Genomic DNA, 22,056 nt, shown 5'->3' with positions numbered 1-22,056 from the left:
TAGGGAGTCAGATCCACAGAGACAGGAAGTAGATGGTGGGGGCCGGGGGCTGGGGGAGGGGGAAGGGGAATCAGTGTTTCATGGGGACAGAGTTTCAGTTTGGGAAGATGAGAAAGTTCTGGAGATGATGGTGGGGACGGTTGCCCGACAATGTGAGGGTACTTAATGCCACCGAGCTGTGCGCTTACAAATGGTTGAAATGAGCGATTTGGTGTTACGTGTATCTTACCGCAATAAAAAACTGGATATGGTGGCGAGTGACTGCTGTGTTGCAGAGCAGAAATTTAGAGAAACGTTGAATGGGGGCGGGGTGAGGTGGAGTGAGGAGTGGCCTGCACACCGTGGTTATGCCCGTGACTCTGTCGGGGACTCAGGCAGCTCAGTATTGGAGCCTCAGTTTTCTCATCTGTTTTGAGACGAAAACTAAACAAAAGTCCTTGATTCATGGGGTTGAACTAGGATTAATATAGAATCTCTCACCTGGGGGCGATCCCCCTCCCCAGGGGACACTGGGCCACGTCTGGGACATCTGTGGTTGTCACGACTGGGGGGAGGGCTAAGAAGCTGTAGGAGTGATCATCTCTTTCCCGGAATCCAGCTTCTTAAGTCGGATTCACCTTTGCAGGCCCAATGTCAGCCGTGATGAAATAGAGAAACTGTGCCCTAGAAAATGCAAGGTAACCTATAGTGACGCAAAGCAGATCAGGGGTTGCTTGGGGACAAGGGGTGAGGAGGGAAGGAAGGAGGGATCACAGAAGGGCATGAGGAAACTTTTGAGGATAGTGGGGTGTTCACTACCTTGACTGTGCTGATAGTTTCACAGGGTATACTAATGTCAAAGGTTACCGGATTCTGTAATGTACGTATGTGCCTTTTACTGTGTCAGTTATACCTCAAGAAAGCTGTTATTTTTTTTTTTAATGAAGCCCCCCCAGACTTCCCTCGTGGAGCAGTGGTTAAGACTCCGAGCTCCCAATGCAGGGGGCCTGGGTTCGATCCCTGGTCACGGAATTAGATCTCACATGCACGCCGCAACTAAGAGTTCATATGCCATAACTAATGAGTCCACCTGTCGCAGCTAAGACCCGGCTCAACCAAATAAATAAATAAATATTTCTAAAAATAAATAAATTAAAAAAAATGAAATGAAACCCGTGATATCTTCTCCCTTTCCTGCTGAATTTTTCTCCATAAACTTTAGTATCTTCTAACACCATATTTTTAAAAAATAAATTTATTTATTTATCTTTTTATTTTTGGCTCTGTTGGGTCTTTGTTGCTGTGCATGGGCTCCCTCTAGTTGCGGTGAGAGGGGGCTACTCTTCGTTGTGGTGGCTTCTCGTTGTGGAGCACGGCTCTAGGCACAGGGACTTCAGTAGTTGTGGCATGCCGGCTCAGTAGTTGTGGCTCGCAGGCTCAGTAGCTGTGGCGCACTGGCTTAATTGCTCCGCGGCATGTAGGATCTTCCCGGACCAGGGATCAGATCCGTGTCCCCTGCATTGGCAGGCAGATTCCTAACCCCTGCGCCATGAGGGAAGTCCCTAGCACCATATTTTTGACCACTAGGCTTATAATCAGTGTCCACCACTTCTCCCACCCTGAACTCAAATTCTATGATCTATGGATCTTTGTCTTTTTGTTTGCTGTATGGATAGGTGCTTAATAAATGTTTATTAAGATGATGAAGACTGGGGACTTCCCTGGTGGTCCAGTGGTTAAGACTCCGTGTTCCCAATGCAGGGGGCCTGGGTTTGATCCCTGTTCAGGGAACTAGATCTTTTATGCCACAGCTAAAAAATACCCCGCATGTCGGAAAAAAAAGAAAAAAGAAGAAGATGAAGACTAAAGCAGGATTTTGACAAGAGCCTATTTTTACATTACTGAGAACTGGTGGGCTGCATGCAAACTCCAGGACAGCCAGCAGAGGGCAGCGGTAGTCAGGCTCAGAGAAGGGATGGCTCTTCTCTGAAATGATCTAGGCCTGGAGCCCTGAGCATGGGGATCTGGCCAGAAGTTTGGACATGTATGATCAGTCCCTTTTCCAGCCCTGAATCAGTTCCCTCATCCCAAAATGACCCATCCATCCATCTATCCACCCACCCACCAATTTGTCTATCCATCCATCCATCCATCCATCCACCCATCCACCCATCCACCCACCCATTTATTCATTCATTCAGTAACAGTATACTGAGTGTCTATAGTGTGCTGACTTTGGCAGTGAGCAGAGGTGGAAAACAAAGTCATAGCCGAGAGAAGTTTTTGGGGAAATGGTCCAGAGAGATGTCAGGACCAAGTGAAGGGTTAGAATGAACTTGTGGTTCTTGGTATGATGTGGGGACAGAGAGGAGGCGAGTGTGGTTGGAACAGAGTGAGCAAGGAAGGGAGTGAAGGAGGGTGAGTTTGGCAAGGTCATCAAGGCCCAGATCAGGCATTACCTTATGGGAGAATTTATTGAGTGCCTATGGTATACTGCACACATGTTCTTCTATTTTGATCCTCGAGAAAATGGGTGGGGGTTATCTCCATTTGCTCTTTTTTTTTTTTAATTGAAGTATAGTTGATTTACAATGTTGTGCCAGTCTCTGCTGTACAGCAAAGTGACTCAGTGATACACATATATGTGTGTGAGTATATATATACATCTATATATATATGTATATATATACATCCTCCTTTTCATATTCCTTTCCATTATGGTTTATCCCAGGAGATTGGATATAGTTCCCTGTGCTCTACAGTAGGACCTTGTTGTTTATCCATTCTAAATGTAATGGTTTGCATCTGCTAATCCCAAACTCCTAATTCATCCCTCCCCCACCCCCTTCCCTCTTGGCAACCACAAGTCTGCTCTCTATGTCTGTGAGTCTCTTTCTGTATTGTAGATAGGTTCATTTGAGCCATATTTTAGATTCCACATATAAGCGATATCATATGATATTTGTCTTCGTCTTTCTGACTTACTTTACTTAGTATGATAGTCTCTAGTTGCATCCACGTTGCTGCAAGTGTCATTATTTCGTTCTTTTTCATGACTGAGTAGTATTTCATTGTATATATGTACCACATCTTCTTTATCCATTCATCTGTCCATGGACATTTAGGTTGTTTCCACGTTTTGGCTATTGTAAATAGTGTTGCTATGAACATAGGAGTACATGTATCTTTTTAATTATAGTGATGTCAGGATACATGCCCAGGAATGGGATTGCTGGATCATACAGTAATTCTCTTTTTAGTTTTCTGAGGAATCCATTTGCTCTTGACAGCCAGAGGCTCAGAGAATTGAGGTCAGTTAACCAAAACCCCACAGCTATTATTAAGTTGCCGGATTTGAAGCGAGGTCTCGTGTTCGCCTGTGCTCCCAGCTACCTTTGGACCCCACCCATCACCCTTAACAGACTCTCTCATCTGCACTTGGCTTCACTGCTCTGATGCTCTCTTGGTCCAACATGGTGGACACCTGGTGTATCAGTCAGCAAGTGTTGTGATAATGTCATGTAACAAACTACACCAAAGCTCAGTGGCTTAGATCATGGTCACCCATGGTCAGCCAGGCTTCAGTAGGTCTAACCTTGGCTCAGCTGGTCTTGATTCCAAAGTTTAAATTGACCCAAGTATGTTCCATGCAAGGTGAGCTGGCAAATGTTTAACCACGGGCTCCTTAGCAGGGGTGGGGTGGTGGGGGCATTGATTTGTCACCTTTGCCAATTTCTGCTGTGTAAATACTCTCACTGATTTCAAGCTACCATTGTGACATCACCGAGTGCAGAATTAGGAAGAAAGATGGAGGGGTGGGCCGTTACACACTGTCTCAGTCTGTTTGAGCTGCTGTCACAGAACATCACAGCAGACTTTTATTTCTCATAGTTCTGGAGGCTGGAAGTCCAAGATCAGGGTGTCGGCAGATTTGGCATCTGGTGAGAGCCCGATTCCTGGCTCCTAGGTGGCCATCTCCTGGCTGTGTCCTCACATGGTGGAAGGGGTGTGGGAGCTCATTGGGGTCTCTTTTACAAGGCACTCATCCCATTCATAGGGGCTCCACCTTTATGACCTCATCCCAATAGCCCACCTCCTAATATCACCTCCTGAGTCCTCTGTCCTCTTGTGTTTCTCTTTTACTTGCACACTGCTGCCCACTCACATTTCTGACACCAGATACATGGTTTTATTTCCCCCAGAGCAAGCAATTCTCTGTGACATCAGCTGGGAGTCCTACCATTCAACTAAATTCTGACACGCTCTACCTGAAGATGGCATCAGACCCCACAGGTTACAGGCTCGGTCCCACAAGACTGCCCCTCCCCACAGATGCCAACCTCAAGTCCAGGTTGTCACCTGTGCTTCTGACCAACTGGCTAGAGATTGGAGGTCCCATGACCCCCTCCTTGGGTTCGATTAATTTGTTAGAGCAGCTCACAGAACTCAGGGAAACTGTTTCCTTACTGCTTATTGGTTTATTATAAAGGGTGTGATAAAGGATACAGATGAGACTCCAAATGAAAAGATGCATAGGGCAAGGTAGGTGGGAAGGGGCACAGCGCTTCCATGCTCTCTCTCCAAGCCTCTCCCCATGTTCACCGACCAAGAATCTCCCTGAGCCCCATAGTTTAGAGATTTTTATGGAGGCTTCATCATATAGGCATGATCTCCATCATTAACTCCATCTCTGGCCCTTCTCCCCTCCCTGGAGGGTGGCAGTGAAGCTGAAAGTTCCAAGTTTCTAATCATGGCCTGGTCTTTCTGGTGACCCGTCCTGGCCAGGAACCCACCCAGAGCTATCTCATTACAACAAAAAACATTCCAATCAACCAGAAAATTAAAAGAGATTTAGGAGCTTTGGCCACCAGAAACCAGGGGCCAGAGACCTATATATATATTTTTATTGTTTCACAAATATTATTATTATTATTATTATTATCTTGGCTGCATTGGGTCTTTGTTGCTGCGCGTGGGCTTTCTCTAGTTGTGAGAGTGGGGGCTACTCTCTGTTGCGGTGCACAGGCCTCTCATCGCGGTGGCTTCTCTTATTGTGGCATGCAGGCCCTAGAGCGCACGGGCTTCAGTAGCTGTGGCACATGGGCTCAGTAGTTGTGGCTCGCGGGCTCTAGAGCACAGGCTCAGTAGCTGTGGCTCGTGGGCTCTAGAGAGCAGGCTCAGTAGTTGCGGCGCACGGGCTTAGTTGCTCCGCGGCATGTGGGATTTTCCCGGAACAGGGATGGAACCCGTGTTCCCTGCATTGGCAGGTGAATTCTTCACCCCTGCGCCACCAGGGAAGTCCCACAAATATTATTTATATACCATGAAATTTACACTTCTAAATGTACAAATCAGTGGTTTTTAGTACATTCACAAAGTTGTGCAACCACCACTCCATCTAATTCTAGGATAGTTTCATCACCGAAAAACAAAAACAAAATCTGTGTCCACTACCGTCGCTCCCCACCCCCTTCTCCAGCCTCTGCAATCAGGAATCCATTTTCTGTCTCGGTAGATTTGCATGCTCTGGACACTTCCCATCAATGGAATCACACCCTGTGGGTCCTTCTGTGTCTGGCTTCTCTCACTGAGCATCACGTTCTCAAGGTCCATCCACGCTGTAGCGAGTGTCAGGGCTTCACCCATTTTCATGGCTGAGTGATGTTCCTGTGTATGGAGGGACCACATTTTGTTTATCCATTTATCCGTTGATGAATATTTGGGTTGTTTCCACTTTTTGGCAATTTGGAATAACGCTGCTGTGAACATTCATATACAGGTTTTTGTGTAGACACATATTTTATTTCCCTTGGGCATATACACAGGAGTGGAATTGGTGAGTCATATGATAACTCTGTTCAACCTTTTAAGGAATTTCCAGACTGTTTTCCAAAGCAGCTGCACCATTTTACATCCTCATCAGCAATGTATAAGTGTTCCAATTTCTGCACCTCCTCTACAACACTTGATATTATCTGTCTTTTTGATTCTAGCCATCCTAGTGGATATGAAGTGATACCTCATTGTGATTTTGATTTGCATTTCCCTGGTGGCTAATGACATTAAGCAACTTTTAGGAGCACATTGACTATTTGTATATCTGCTTTAGAGAAATGTCTATTCAGCTACTTTGCCTTTTTTTTTGCGGTACGCGGGCCTCTCACTGTTGTGGCCTCTCCCGTTGCGGAGCACAGGCTCCGGACACGCAGGCTCAGCGGCCATGGCTCACGGGCCCAGCCGCTCAGCGGCATGTGGGATCTTCCCGGACCGGGGCACGAACCCGTGTCCCCTGCATCGGCAGGCGGACTCTCAACCACTGCGCCACCAGGGAAGCCCCAAGTTTGCCTATTTTTTTTTACTGAGTTTTGAAAATTTTTTGAATTGTAAGAGTTCTTTACGTAGTCTAGATAGAAGTCCCTTTTCAGATATCTAGATGCAAATATTTTCTCCTATTCTGTGGGTTGTCCTTTCATTTTCTCAGTGGTGTGCCAGGAAGCACAAAAGGCTTTCCTTCTGATGATGTGACATTTATCTAAATGGTGTGCATTCTTGGAAGTTCCCTGGTGGCCTAGTGGTTACAAGTTGGAGTTTTCACTGCTGTGGCCCAGGTTCAATCGCTGGCCAGGGAACTGAGATCCCACAAGCTTCATGGAGCAGGCAAAAAAAAAAAGATGTACATTCTTGTGCATGTTTTTTGGTGGACAAGTGCTCTCATTTCTCTTGGCTGTGTATGCGGGAATGGAATCACTGGGTCATGGGGTAAGTGATTGCTAGATTTAGTCATTGATACCAAACAGTTTTCCAAAGCATTGTACAAATTTACAATCCCAGCAGCAATGGGTGGGAGTTCTGGTGCTATCTATTCTCGCCAACTCCTGGTTTTGTCAAAATTTTGTTCAATTAATACATGCCCATAAGGCGATAGTTCTGGTGCCCATATGGCAGGTGAGGAAGCTTGCCCGGGTCACTGAGAAGGTCAATGGCAGAGGAACAGCCATCTGGCTCAGAGCCAGAAGACACCTCTGCTTCTGCCTGTGAAAGGTGGAGTCCCGAGGGTTGCGTCTGGCTGGTGTCTGGGTGAGTGATTAGGCATCTCCAGCCCCCAGACACACCAGTTAGGCTGCCTCAGGCCCCTGGTGGCCAGGGAGGAGATCCCAGCAAAGTGCCCATCGTCCTGCATCACCTGCGGTACCAGGCACCAGTTCCGCCGGGAGGGCTGGTAACTCCTGTCACGGCTTCGGTGTGAGCTGGGCTGCCAGGGAGTTGGTTCAGGAGCCTCGAGGGGTCATAGCCAAGGCTCCACCGGGAGCTCAACTCAACAATGTGATCGTGGGCCTTGGTTTCATCAACTGTAAAGTCGGGTTATTGTATTCCCTGCTTGCCTAATTTCATGGGAAGAAGGAAAGGCAGCGCTGACAGGAAAATGAAAAGAAGGAAGGGTAAAGCTGTTAATTATATGGACGCTAATAATGACAACAGGACTTTCCTAGTGGTCCAGTGGTTAAGACTCTGCATTTCCACTGCAGGGGGCAGGGGTCTGAACCTTGGTCGGGGAACTAAGATTCCGCAAGCCGTATGGTGCGGCCAAATAATAATAATAATAATAACAATGGGCAGATTTATTGAGCACTTAGTATAAGCTTTGCCTATGGTGCCTCGATTAATTCCCTTTATGAAGTTCATATAAAAATCTGAGGCTTAAAAATAGATAACTAGGGCTTCCCTGGTGGCGCAGTGGTTGAGAGTCCGCCTGCCGATGCAGGGGACACGGGTTCGTGCCCCGGTCTGGGAAGATCCCACATGCCACGGAGCGGCTAGGCCTGTGAGCCATGGCCGCTGAAGCCTGCGCGTCCGGAGCCTGTGCTCCGCAACGGGAGAGGCCACAACAGTGAGAGGCCCGCGTACCGCAAAAAAAAAAAAAAAAAAGAAAGTAACTAGGGCTTCCCTAGTGGTGCAGTGGCTGGGAGTCCGCCTGCCAATGCAGGGGACAAGAGTTCGAGCCCTGGGCTGGGAGGATCCCGTGTGCCGCGGAGCTGCTGAGCCCGTGCGCCACAACTACTGAGGCCTTCGCGCCTAGAGCCCGTGCTCCACAATGAGAGAGGCCACCGCAATGAGAAGCCCGCGCACCGCAACGAAGACCCAATACAGCCAAAAATAAAAACAAATAAATTTATTTAAAAAAATAGGTAACTAACGAGAAACTGCTGTATAACACAGGGAACTCTACTTCACTTTGCTGTACAGTAGAAACTAACACAACATTGTAAAATAACTATACCCCAATTAAAAAAAAAAAATCTGAGGCTGAGGACCCTCCAAAACACAGCCACCAGGGATCAGAAGCAGGATTGGAACCCACTTCTATTTCTCCCTTCACTGTTCCTACAGAGGAAGGCTCTCATTGGTCCAGTATGTCACCGCCCAATGCCCCTATTGGCTAGAGCTCCAGGCTACCTGATAGGCTGCTTCTCCAAACATACGGCTGGAAGCTTTGGGAGATCCAATCCCTGTCAAGGAACTATGGTCACGTGACAGGGTCACGTGATAACAAATAACAAACCCAGGCCTCAGGAATTGCCCGGGACCATTTTTCCAAAAAGGCTGCCCGTATATTTCTGGGTTGGAATGCCACCTAAAATACAGAACTGCCCAGTTAAATTTGAATTTCAGATAAATAGTGAATTTTGTTTAGTATAACCATGTCCCATTCAATATTTGGGCCATATACTACAAAAATTATGGTTTATCTGAAATTCAACTCTAACTGGAAATCCTGTATATTTATTTGCTAAATCTGGCAATCCTGATTCTGGAAACTCTCTACTGCAGGCGGTTCAGAGGGAGGGAAGGGGAAAGGGACTAAGTATCTGGATTGTTGATCCTGTCTCTCCCTCCTCCCACCCACATTGCAGCCTCACCTTTCCCCGAGACCCTTCCTTTCTTTCCTCCCGCGAAGAGGACAGTTGAAATATGTCTCATTTCTCTCTCCTCTTCCATTCTCACAACATCCACGGAAGTTCACTGGAACAAATTTACTGACCCCATTATGCTAATGAAACAACTGTGTCTCAGAACGATTGAATGTCTTGTGGAACATTACACAGAAAAAAAATGAGTCTGAAGACCTGGACTTAGCAAGGGCTAATCCCCACTTCCTTCTCTGTGTTGCAGAAATGGCCCTTCGCCACCCCCATCCCCTTCACTGGTAAAGCCCATCTGATAAAGACCTCCCGGGACACAATTTTGGTCTCTGAAAGTTAGGCTTAATAACTCGATGCAGCAAGAGTAGAAAAAGTACGGGTTATCTCCCCAAACAAAAAAGCAAAAAGACAGAGACATATTATAGGATTTGGGGGAGATATAGAGTTTAGGTAATATTTACATAAAGTGGAGTTTGTTAGGCTCAAATCTAGGCAGAGCTATGAGTAAAGAGTTTGGCATTAAGCTTGGGCTGATGGGAATTCCCTGACAGTCCAGTGGTTAGGACTCTGAAATTTCACTGCCAATGGCCCGGGTTCAATCCCCAGTCAGTGAACTAAGATCCCACAAGCTGCACAGTGTGGCCAGAAAAAAAAAATATATATATATACATATATAGATAGATAGATAGATAGATATAGATATGGCTGAGATGAGGATGCAGGGTCCTGTTTCCTTGGAAACTACCAAATCGAATGTTTTGTCTAGACAACCTTTACTTGAAGCTCCACACCTGGGCTGGAAAACCAGGCTGCTTCTCTGGGTCAAAGTGACCTACAGGGTTCACACCCTCCAGGCAAGAGCAAGATGTTGGATTCTCACTAACGGGACTCAAAACAGCAATGGCAGTCTATAATTTTAGAGTACAGTGTGGTCCAGCACTATATCCTCAATGTGATTAACAAAAGCCATTTATACAGACTCACATCACATATCCCTGGAACACTGAAAAGTTCATGACACCCAGCACCCAGATCTTGGTTTCTAATACCATTCTCCAATAAAAGGAACCAGAGCTTTGTGGAGAAATGGCTGATTCTAAGCTGGGGCAGGAAATATAGAAGATGAGCCTGGAGCATCTTGTGCTACAGAAAGTGTTAAGAAATCTACCGCAGTTGGGACTTCCCTGGTGGCATAGTGGTTAAGACTCCAAGCTCCCAATGCAGGGGGACCAGTTTCATCCCTGGTCAGGGAACTAGATCCCACATGCCACAACTAAGAGTTTGCATGCCACAATGAAGGACCCTGCCTGCCACAACTAAGACCCAGTGCAACCAAATAAATAAATAAAATCAATATGAATATATAAATAAATAAGACTCTGTGCTCCCAATGCAGGGGGCCGGGGTTCAGTCCCTGGTCAGGGAACTAGATCCTGCATGCCGCAACTAAGAGCCCACATGCCAAAGCTAAGACCCGGTGCAGCCAAAAAAACACAAAAAACAAAAAAACACTACCACAGTGATGGGAGTACATTGTAGAAACACAGAAACCAAATGAAGGAGTTCCCAATGCCCAAAGCTAGAACAACTTTTGCTGCAAGATAAAGCAATGCTGGATTATAACCCCCAAATTAACATAAATATCCATGACTCCATACTGTTATAAGTAAATGATTAAATGAATAGGAGATTAGACAGACCTCCCAGGCAGCAGAATTCAAAATAATTTACGTAAATAGTCATCGAGGAAAGGGAGCATAATTCCCCACTTCTTAGGTATGGGCTGTGCTCTATTTACAATAGCCAAGACATGGAGACAACCTAAACGTCCACTGACAGATGAATGGATAAAGAAGATGTGGTGTATATGCAATGGAATACTACTCAGCCATCAAAAAGAGTGAAATAATGCCATTTGCAGCTACATGGGTGGACCTAGAGATTATCACACGAAGTGAAGTAAGTCAGAAAGAGAAAGACAAATACCATATGATATCACTTATATGTGGAATCTAAAGTATGGCACAAATGAACCTATCTATGAAACAGAAACAGGCTCACAGACATAGAGAACAGACTTGTGGTTACCAAGGCGGGGGTGGGGGTGAGGAAGGGAAGGATCGGAAGTTTGGGGTTAGCAGATGTAAACTATTATATAGAGAATGGATAAACAGCAAGAATGGATAAACTGAATTCCCATCAGAATGGATAAACTGAATCACTTTGTTGTACAGTAGAAGTTAACACAACATTGTAAATCGACTATACTTCAATAAAATAAACTTCTAAAATTTATTTATTTAATTAATTAATTTTTTTTTTTTTGGCTGCATTGGGTCTTCGTTACTGCGCGAGGGCTTTCTCTCGTTGCAGCGAGCAGGGGCTACTCTTTCATTGTGATGTACATGCTTCCCTTTGTGGTGGCTTCCCTTGTTGCGGAGCATAGGCTCTAGGCATGTAGGCTTCAGTAGTTGTGGCACACGGGCTTAGCTGCTCCGCGGCATGTGGGATCCTCCCAGACCAGGGATCAAACCCATGTCCCCCGCACTGACGGGAGGATTCTTTACCACTGCACCACTAGGAAAGTTCCAATAAAATAAATTTTTTTTAAAAAGTCTGTGCTGTGCGTTTTGACTTCTTTCAAAAGAGTGTGGGCTGGAAAGACTGTAGGGAAGAGTAAATTTACGGTGGAGAAAACTGACAAACACACCTCAGCCAGGTGATCAAGACCAGCACCCACAGGGATAAGTCATGTGGATGGCACAGACCCTTGATACGACATGATGAGAAGTGCCCTTCACCTCTGCAGTGTCTTCCTTCCTGAAAACCCATCACCACAGCCTAATCATCAGAAAAACACCAGACAAGCTGCATTTGAGGGATATTCCAGAAAATTTCCAACTAGCACTCCTCAAAACTGTCAAGGTCATCAAAAGCAAGAATTTCTGAGAAACTGTGTTAGCCAAGAGGCACTTAAGAGAATGGACGTGACATCTAAGTGTCATGTGGTACCCTGGATGGGATCCTGGAACAGAAAAAGGACACAGAATTGGCAAATCCATAGAGACAGAGAATAGAACATGGAATGGTGGGGGCCAGGGGCTGGGGGAAGGCTGGGGAATCAGTGTTTCATGGGGGCAGAGTTTCAGTTTTGGAAGATGAGAAAGTTCTGGAGATGATGGTGGGGATGGTTGCACAACAATGTGAGTGTGCTTAATGCAATTGAATTGTCACTTTAAAATGATTAAAATGGTAAATTTTATGTTATGTGTATTTTACCAAATTTAAAATTTTTAAATTTTATTTAATTAATTTATTTTTGGCTGTACCATGTGGCAAACGGGATCTTAGTTCCCTGACCAGGCGTCGAACCCGTGCCCCCTACAGTGGAAGCCCAGAGTCTTAACCACTGGACCGCCAGGGAAGTCCCTACCATAATTTTTTTTAAAAATCACATCTGGAGATTCCAGGGGTCCTATGTGGCTGACCAGATGGCTTCTGGAGGCTGCCATGAGGTCAAAATAGCAGAACAGAATTTGTTTTTTGTTGATTTTCCCTTTGTTTTTAATCAGCATGCTGAAACCAACTGGTATAATTTAAAGCCCAAACCTGGACACTTGACCTTGCCTAATTCCTAAGAGACATGTCAGTAAAGGGAGCGCTTCCTTCAGTTACAGACCTCCCTTACTGCACATCCATTGAGAGTCTCTAAGTGCAAAAATATTTAGAGGTTCCAGGAAAGATCCAAGATATGGGCTGCCCTAGAACTTGAGGATGACCCCCAGCTTGAGACAAAGTAAGGATCTGGAAATAAGAAGGCCTGGGGTGTAGTTAGCCAGACAAAGCAGGAGCTACAACTTCAGAGACCCTCAACTCCCTCTAGAGACAAACTAGGGGTGGGGGGGCATTTCAGTACCACGGAGAGCGCCAAGCTGCCCAGAAAGAGACAAGAGCCCAGATCCTGCTGAAGTGGGGAGGACGCAGCAGCCTGGACTAAGGGGGCAGAGGAGATGCAACCTCAGACCCCAGGGACTTTATGGGGAACGTGGAGTGCCCTAAAATAGCTCTGCCTACTTCACTTAGTGAAAGACCGGGTTTCCACTTTTCTAAACCCTGCATTCAGCCCTCCACTGCCTTCCTCCTGTCCACAGGCACTTGGGGCCCTGACAATCACAGCTCTGGTGAATAGCCTGGGCTCTGGAGTTAGACCACCCAGACCAACCACTGACTAGTCCCTTGTGACCCAAGCAAGTCACTGAACCCATGGGATGTTTTATAAAATATGGTAGGCAGGTAAAAGGGTCTCCCCACAAAAGAGGTCCACATCCTAGTCCCCAGAAGCTGTGAATATGTTAGGATACAAAGGAATTACATAAACAACAAGGTCCTACTGTATAGCACAGGGAACTATATTCAATATCCTGTGTCAAATCATAACAGAAAAGAATATGAAAAAGAATGTATATACTTTACTGTACAAGAGAAATTTTTTTTTTCTTTTTTTTTTTGCGGTACATGGGCCTCTCACTGTTGCAGCCTCTTCCGTTGCGGAGCACAGGCTCCAGATGCGCGGGCTCAGCGGCCATGGCTCACGGGCCCAGCCGCTTCGGGGCATGTGGAATCTTCCCGGACCGGAGCACGAACCCGTGTCCCCTGCATCGGCAGGCAGACTCTCAACCACTGCGCCACCAGGGAAGCCCTAGGAGAAATTTTTAAAAATATTTATGTATATATATATGTATGTATGTATGTGTTCATTTGTTTGTTTTGGCTGTGCCGTGTCCTAACTGTGGCATGTGGGATCTTCAGTGCAACACGCGAGATCTCTTAGTTGCAGCATGTTGGAGCTAGTTCCCTGACCAGGGATTGAACCTGGCCCCCTGCATCGGGAGCACGGAGTTTTACCACCGGACCACCAGGGAAGTCCCTGTACAGCAGAAATTAACCCAACATTGTAAATCAACTATGCTTCAGGGACTTCCCTGGTGGCACAGTGGTTAAGAATCCACCTGCCAATGCAGGGGACATGGGTTCGAGCCCTGGTCCGGGAAGATCCCACATACCGCGGAGCAACTAAGCCCGTGTGCCACAACTACTGAGCCTGCACTCTAGAGCCCGCGAGCCCCAACTACTGAAGCCCGCGTGCCTAGAGCCCGTGGTTCACAACAAGAGAAGCCACCGCAATGAGAAGCCCACGCACCGCAACGAAGAGTAGCCCCCTCTCGCTGTAACTAGAGAAAGCCCGCGTGCAGCAATGAAGACCCAACGCAGCCAAAAATAAATTTAAAATAAAAATCAACTATACTTCAATAAAATTTAAAAAAAAAGAATTAAGGTTATAGGTGGAATTCACATTGTGATTTAGCTGACCTTGTTGAGAGACCAACTGGGGATTTTATCTTAAACGGGGAGTTTATCCTGGTTTATGCTGGTAGACACAAGGTAATCCCAAGCATCTTGAAAAATGGGAAAAGGCCAGAGGGATGACAGCATAAGGACTCAGCCTGATGTTTCTGACCTTGAACATGGAGGAAAGGGCCACGAGCCAAGGGTTGCAGGCAGTTCCCAATAGCTGAAAAGAGGAAGGGAACGGATCCCCCCCAGACCCTTTAGAGAGGAATGCAGCCCTGATGACACCTCGATTTTAGCCCAGTGTACTAGTCAATGTTCTCCAGGGAAACAATATATGTATGATAATGAATTTGTGTTGTTTTAAGCCACTAACTTTGTGGTCCTTTGTTACAGCAGCTGTAGGAAACAGATATGAAAAGAATGTCTCCCACGGGGGTCCTTGAAGGATCGAGTGAGGATTGTGTGTAAAGTGAGTGGTGCAGCCCAGGCACGCAGTAGTCGCTCAGTAATTGGAGGTGTTTTCGTTGCCTAAGTCCCCAGTAGCAGGGAACTCAGAGACTCTGGGCTCCGGAGAGGTCGGCAGGCTGGACTTTGGCCCAGCAGAGCCAATGTGATTCTTCTGTTCTCTGCAGCCCTTGCTGTCCCTCTGTTGCAGGAAGGGGGACCCCTTCCGGGCCCCAAGAGTGGGCTCTTGCCTAAGACTCAGCAGTGAATTGTCCGAGGAGACACGTGTGCTGACAAAGCAAGAGACCTTATTGGGAAGGGGTGCCCAGGCAGAGAGCAGCAGGGTAAGGGAGGCCAGGAGAACTGCTCTGCTACAGGGCTCACAGTCTCGGGTTTTATGATAATGGGGTTAATTTCCGGGTTATCTCTGGCCAATCATTCTTTTTTTAAAAAAAATATTTATTTATTTATTTTGACTGCTGGGGGTCTTAGTTGCAGCGTGCGGGATCTTTAGTTTTGGCGTGCGGGATCTAGTTCCCTGAATAGGGATCAAACCCGGGCCCCCTGCATTGGGATCAGAGAGTCTTAACCACCGGTCCAGTCGGGAAGTCCCTCTGGGCAATCATTATGACTCAGGGTCCTTCCTGGTGGCGCGTGCATCACTCAGAGGAGATGGATTCCAGCGGGAAGGATTCTGGGAGTTGGTAGGACATGGACTGGTGTCTCCTCTCTCCTTTCGATCTTTCCCAAGTTCTTCCAGTTGGTGGTAGCCTGTTAGTTCCACGTCCCTACCAGGACCTCCTGTTGTAAGATAACTCATGCAAGTGGTTACTATCGTGTCTGGCCGGGACGGGTGGTTTTGGTCCATGGTTCCCTTAACGCCTCCAGAGACTTTATTTATTTGTTTGTTTGTTTGTTTTGGCTGCACCGCATGGTATGTGTGATCTTAGCTCCCTGACCAGGGATCGAAACCGCGCCCGCTTGCAGTGGAAGTGCGGAGTCTTAACCGCTGGACTGCCAGGGAAGTCCACCTCCGGAGACTTTAAAGTAGGCCTGGAAGAGCTGGCAGCTCCGTCATTTCACTTCGGAGGGACATTTGGCAGTTCGGCAGCTGACCCCAAGGGGAGGGTGCTCTGATGCATGACGTCAGGGGCTGGCAAACTTCCTGTAAAGGACCAGGGAGTAAATGTTGTTGGCTTTAAGATGTTAAAAAAAAAAAAAAAAAATCAATTAAACTGATAAGCATGTAGTAAGAGTGACAAAAATAAAAAGAGAGAAGATTCAAACCATCAATATCAAGAATGAAGTAGGGGACATCACTACAGATCTTGCAGCCACTAAAAGGCTAATAAAGGAATACTATGAACAACTTTATGCTCATGAGTTCAGCAATCTGGAAGAAATGGACAAATTTCTCAAATACCGCATACTATGAAAACTCAACCAAGATTAAATAGATAATATCAACAGTCTTGTATATATTAAAGATATTTAATTTGAATTAAAAAGCTCCCAGGCTAGAAATTTCCAGGCTCAGAAGGTCTCACTGGAGAATTTACCAAACATTTAGGTAACACCAATTTTACATAATTTCTTTCTGGAAAGTAGAAGAGGAGAGAACACTCCCTAACTCATTTTATGAGGCCTTCCACAAGTAAATGGCTAAACAAACTGTAGTACATAAGGTATACCATGGAATAATACTCAACAATAAAAGGGAATGAACTATTAAAAAAAAAAAAAAAATGTTGTTGGCTTTGCAGACCAGGTGGTCTCTGTCTGATGGTGCAACTGTGCTGTTGCAGCAGAAAAGCGGTCACAGACAGTGTGTAAACAAATGGGTGTTCTGATAAAACTTTATTTACAAAAACCAGAGGTGGTCAGGATGAAGACGCTGTCTTTAATCAATCCTCCTTAGGGGAGAAAGCATGGGCCCTTAAAGCCTCTCCAAATGGCCTCAAGAGGTCTGGAAACTTCCATCCTTGTTGTCCTCCAGGAACGTCAGGATATACTGCACTGAAGTCTGGTTTGCCTCCTGGAGAACCAAGATCAGAGATGAGCCAGCCCAGCTGAAGCCCTCTAGAGCAACCAGCCTGCCGCCCACCGGCTAAATGAGCACATATATATGAGTGACCCCTGGCAAGACCAGCAGGGGAACGGCTCAGCTAGGCCCAGTCCAAATTGCTGATTTACACACTAATTATTAGGACAATTTTTTACAATAGCCAGTACCATGGGGTTTTTTTAGAGTCCATATATATGCGTTAGCACATGGCATTTGTTTTTCTCTTTCTGACTTACTTCACTCTGCATGACCGACTCTAGGTCCATCCACCTCACTACAAATGACTCAATTTCATTTCTTTTTATGGCTGAGTAATATTCCATTGTATATATGAGCCACATCTTCTTTATCCATTCCTCTGTCGATGGACACTTAGGTTGCTTCCATCTCCTTGCTATTGTAAATAGTGCTGCAATGAACATTGTGGTACATGACTCTTTTTGAATTATGGTTTTCTCAGGGTATATGCCTGGGCTGGCTCATCTCTGATCTTGGTCCTCCAGGAGGCAAACCAGACTTCAGTGCAGTATATCCTGACGTTCCTGTAAGAGGACAAGGATGGCTGTTTCTCTGCAGTTTTCCCCAGCTTTGGGTGGTGGCTACTGCTGGGCTCCGGCTTTCCATCGGCGGAGGGCAAGGCGGCGTGGACAGCGGCCCCGGCACCCCGCGCCCCGCCACCCGCAGCCGCGCGCCTGCCCCCCCGCCGCGCCCCGAGCTCTCCGCTCTTCGCCTCAGTGCCCGGCCGCCGCCACCGCGGCCCAGAGAGCGGCCCAGATGCAGGCCATCAAGTGTGTGGTGGTGGGAGACGGAGCTGTAGGTAAAACTTGCCTCCTGATCAGTTATACGACCAATGCCTTTCCTGGAGAGTATATCCCCACTGTCTTTGACAACTATTCTGCCAATGTTATGGTGGATGGAAAACCGGTGAATCTGGGCTTGTGGGATACATCTGGACAAGAAGATTATGACCGATTACGTCCCCTATCCTATCCGCAAACGGATGTATTCTTGATTTGCTTTTCTCTTGTGAGTCCTGCATCATTTGAAAATGTTCGTGCAGAGTGGTACCCTGAAGTGCGACACCACTGTCCCAACACTCCTATCATCCTGGTGGGGACGAAACTTGATCTGAGGGATGATAAAGACACGATTGAGAAACTGAAGGAGAAGAAGCTGACACCCATCACCTACCCGCGGGGCTTGGCCATAGCCAAGGAGATCGGTGCCGTCAAATACCTGGAGTGCTCCGGCGCTCACGCAGCGAGGTCTTAAGACGGTGTTTGATGAAGCTATCCAGGCGGTTCTCTGCCCGCCCCCCCGTCAAGAAGAGGAAGAGAAAATGCCTGCTGTTGTGAATGTCCGGGCCCCTCCCGCCTGTCCCAGTCCCCCAGGACCCTTTGTACGCTTTGCTCAAACGGTGGAGCCTTCGCACTCAATGCCAAGTTTTTGTTACAGATTAGTTTTTCCATAAAACCGTTTTGAACCAATCAGTAATTTCTAGGTTTTGTTTGTTTAAAGTGTAAGAGTTCAAACTTTCACATCCTATTAAAGTTTAGCCCTAAGATGACGAGCTTCCTTAAAGCCTTATTTCTCAAAGCCCCTATTCTTGCTCAGATTAAGAGTTGCCAAAATACCTTGTGAACTAAGTTGCATTGTTGGGCTAAGAACACTAAGCACTAAACTGTTCAAAGACCTTTGTCTGGAAGAGACTAGCTTCTGAGGCAGGAGATGCAGACGCTCGCTAATGAGTTTCAGACGCGAAGAGCAGTACAGCCTCCTTCCTGAAACGTTGCCATTTAACGCATCCTGATTTACCAGCCCACGTTCACTACCTAACACTGTACTGTACGTCATAATGAACGAGTGTAACAGCTCAGCTCTTTGGATCCATCTTTTTGATTTCATAGTGAGATTTTTAAAACAAATTAGTGTATTAGCTTTGGTGAGATTTTGAACAGAGTTTTTACTCCCGTGTTCCCTCCGATGAAGCATTCTGCTCTGGCCGCGGGTGCACTGGGTGGAGTGTGTGGAACACTTGTGATCAGAGGATGAAGACAGTATTTTAACAAAATATGGAGATTAATTTACACTACATTGTATACGTAATAATTAAACTATTAAAAGTGTCATGGGTACACGTTTTAAAAGGTTAATTTCTGTCAAATGCAGTAGATGATGAAGAAAGGCCGGTATTATCAGTGTTTTCTTAAGCTTTTCCTTTTCCTTAAACGTGCCCATCCCTCCTGAAATTGGGCATTTAATCCATCTTTGACCTCATCATTCTCATAGTTGCTAACTTAGTAAGTGCTTTTCTTATAGAACCCCTTCTTAATGAGCAATATGCCTCCTTGTATTATAAAATCGTTCTGAATATGCATTAGAAATTTTTTTTTGTAGATTAGTAAAAGTGCATTCCTGTTTTCATGTTACCTTATCCAAAGCTATAAGTGCTTTCCTTGGTTTTCTAGTAACTAGGTGTAAAAATTCTATGTTGCAGCTTTACAGTTTTTAAAATACTTAGATATTCTTAAACTGTAAACCCTGGCAGATCACCGACACTGCACCTGGACTAATAACACTGACCGCCTCTTGCCTCACAGCGTGCACACGCTTCCTGTCCTTGCCCTAACGATGTTCCTTGGGGTCTGTGAGGTTCTGTCAACCCCGTGCTCGTGCTCGTGCTAAGGAAGTTCTGTACAACTTACCCGCTGGCAAGAATATGAGCTTGGACCTTTCAACCACTAGAACAAAATTTTTTAAAGTGACAGTTGCAGAATTGTGGAGTGTTTTTACATTGATCTTTTGCTAATGCGATTAGCAGTATGTTTTGCATGTATGACTTAATAAATCCTTGAATCATGATTGGCAAAAAAAAAAAGAGGACAAGGATGGAAGTTTCCAGACCTCTTGAGGCCATTTGGAGAGGCTTTGAGGGCCCATGCTTTCTCCCCTAAGGAAGATTGATTAAAGACAGGGTCTAGAGTTCTCAAAACATACACCCCTGCCCACTGACCCCAGGCTTGATGTTAAAAAAAAATTTTATTGGAGTAGAGTTGCTTTACAATGTTGTGTTAGTTTCTGCTACAGAGAACAGAAAACCATGGCAGAAAACCACAAAAAAAGATGAGAAGACAACTCTCAGAATGGGAGAAAATATTTGCAAAGGAAGCAACTGACAAAGGATTAATCTCCAAAATATGCAAGCAGCTCATGCAGCTCAATATCAAAAAAACAAACAACCCAATCCAAAAATGGGCAGAAGACCTAAATAGACGTTTCTCCAAAGAAGATACACAGATGGCCAACAAACACATGAAAAGATGCTCAACATCACTGATCATTAGAGCAATGCAAATCAAGACTACAGTGAGGTATCACCTCATACTGGTTAGAATGAAAGAGAAAAACAAATATAGTGTATTAATGCATATATGTGGAATCTGAAAAAATTGGTATAGATGATCTTATTTACAAAGCAGAAATAGAGACACTGATATAGAGAACAAAAATATGGACACCAAGGGGGAAGAGCAGGGTGGGATGAATTGGGAGATTGAGATGGACATATATACACGATTGATACTATGTATAAAATAGATAACTAATGAGAACCTACTGGAGAGCACAGGGAACTCTACTCGGTGCTCTGTGGTGACCTAAATGGGAAGGAAATCCAAAAAAGAGAGGGAGGATATATGTCTGTGTATAACTGATTCACTTTGCTGTGTAGCAGAAACTAACACAACATTGTAAAGCAACTATATTCCAATAAATTTTTTTTGAAAAATTGCTGATCTACAGGGCAAGGAGCGTATTACATGGTGGATGTTCTAAGTTGTGTGCTGGTTTGTATGCAGCAGCAGATAACTTCTCTGCATCATCAAGCCTGGGGTGAGTGGGGCAGGGGTGTATGTTGTGAGCACTCCAGCGGGAGACCCTGTAAACACACATGGCAGAGCGTGGGGATGTGCACGGTCCTCTTGTTGGGAGAGACTCGGATATCTGGGAATAGCAATCTACTCTTCCCTTCCAGGTACCGTGCGTGGTGTGTTTCTTGTGAGCCAGAAAGAGCCCATCATACGCAAGCACACTGTATATACGTGTGTGTGTGCAAACATGCGTTTCTTCTGCACACCCCTCAGCACCTTGCTTTGTTCGTAGAACGTATGGTGTCCATTTTTCTCCATGAGGACATCTGTCCAAAGTTACATCTGCTGGATGACCTTCACCTTGACATACAGATTTCTCATCCTCCTTCCCTGCTGAGACAGATGCATCCGTGCTCCCAGTCTTGCCAAGAATGAGCTCACTGACCCCAGGACAAAGGAAAGGAGGCATCGGGAAGGCATCAAGAGGACGCTGAGGGGGGTCCAGATTTCTGGGGCAGAAGCTTTGCCTGCAAAGCTGCTTATTAGGATTGTATTTGCTACCACTGTTTCTCTTTTAACTGTGATAAAATACACATAAACATAAAATGTACCATCTTAACCATTTTTAAGTGCACAGCTCACTGGTATGAAGTACATTCCCATTGTTGGGCAGCCATCGCCACCATCCATCTCCAGAACTTTCCCATCTCCCCAAACTGAAACTCTGTCCCCATGAAACACTGACTCTCTGTCCCCCTCCCCCAGCCCCTGGCCCCCACCCTCTACTTCCTGTCTCTGTGGATCTGACTCTCTAGGACCTCGTGTGAGTGCAATCAGACGGTATTTATCCTTTTGTGCCTGCCTTATTTCACGGAGCATCATGTCCTCAGGGTTCATCCATGTTGTAACAAGTGTCAGAATTTCCTTCCTTTGTAAGGCTAAATAATATTCCATTGTATGGAGGGACCACATTTTGTCTGTCCACTCATCTGTTGATGGAAATTTGAGGTGTTTCTGCTTTTTGCATATTGTGAATGGTGCTGCTATGAACATGGGTGTACAAATATCTGTTGGAGTCCCTTTTTTCCATTCTTTTGGCTCTCTGCCTAGGAATAGAATTTAGTGAATCACATGGCAATTCTATGTTTAACTTTGTGAGGACCCACCAAACTGTCTTCCACAGTGGCTGCACCATTTTACACTTCCACCATCGCAGACCTAGGTTTATTTTATTCTTTTCTTTCATTTTTATTTGAGGTATGAGATACATACAAAAAGGACACAGAGGGGCTTCCCTGGTGGCGCAGTGGTTGAGAGTCTGCCTGCCAACGCAGGGGACGCGGGTTCGTGCCCCGGTCTGGGAGGATCCCACATACCGCAGAGCGGCTGGGCCCGTGAGCCGTGGCCGCTGAGCCTGCGCATCCGG

At 45.9% G+C, this 22,056-nt stretch overlaps 1 pseudogene; it reads left to right on the top strand.

Moving 5' to 3' along the window:
* Window positions 1–17,397: 17,397 nt before the first annotated feature.
* LOC117311948 (ras-related C3 botulinum toxin substrate 1 pseudogene) lies at window positions 17,398–18,048 on the top strand (annotated as a pseudogene).
* Window positions 18,049–22,056: the final 4,008 nt, after the last annotated feature.

Source organism: Tursiops truncatus, chromosome 3 (genome assembly GCF_011762595.2).
Source record: "Tursiops truncatus isolate mTurTru1 chromosome 3, mTurTru1.mat.Y, whole genome shotgun sequence".
NCBI lineage: Eukaryota > Metazoa > Chordata > Mammalia > Artiodactyla > Delphinidae > Tursiops > Tursiops truncatus.
This window is presented reverse-complemented; position numbering and strand designations above follow the sequence as displayed.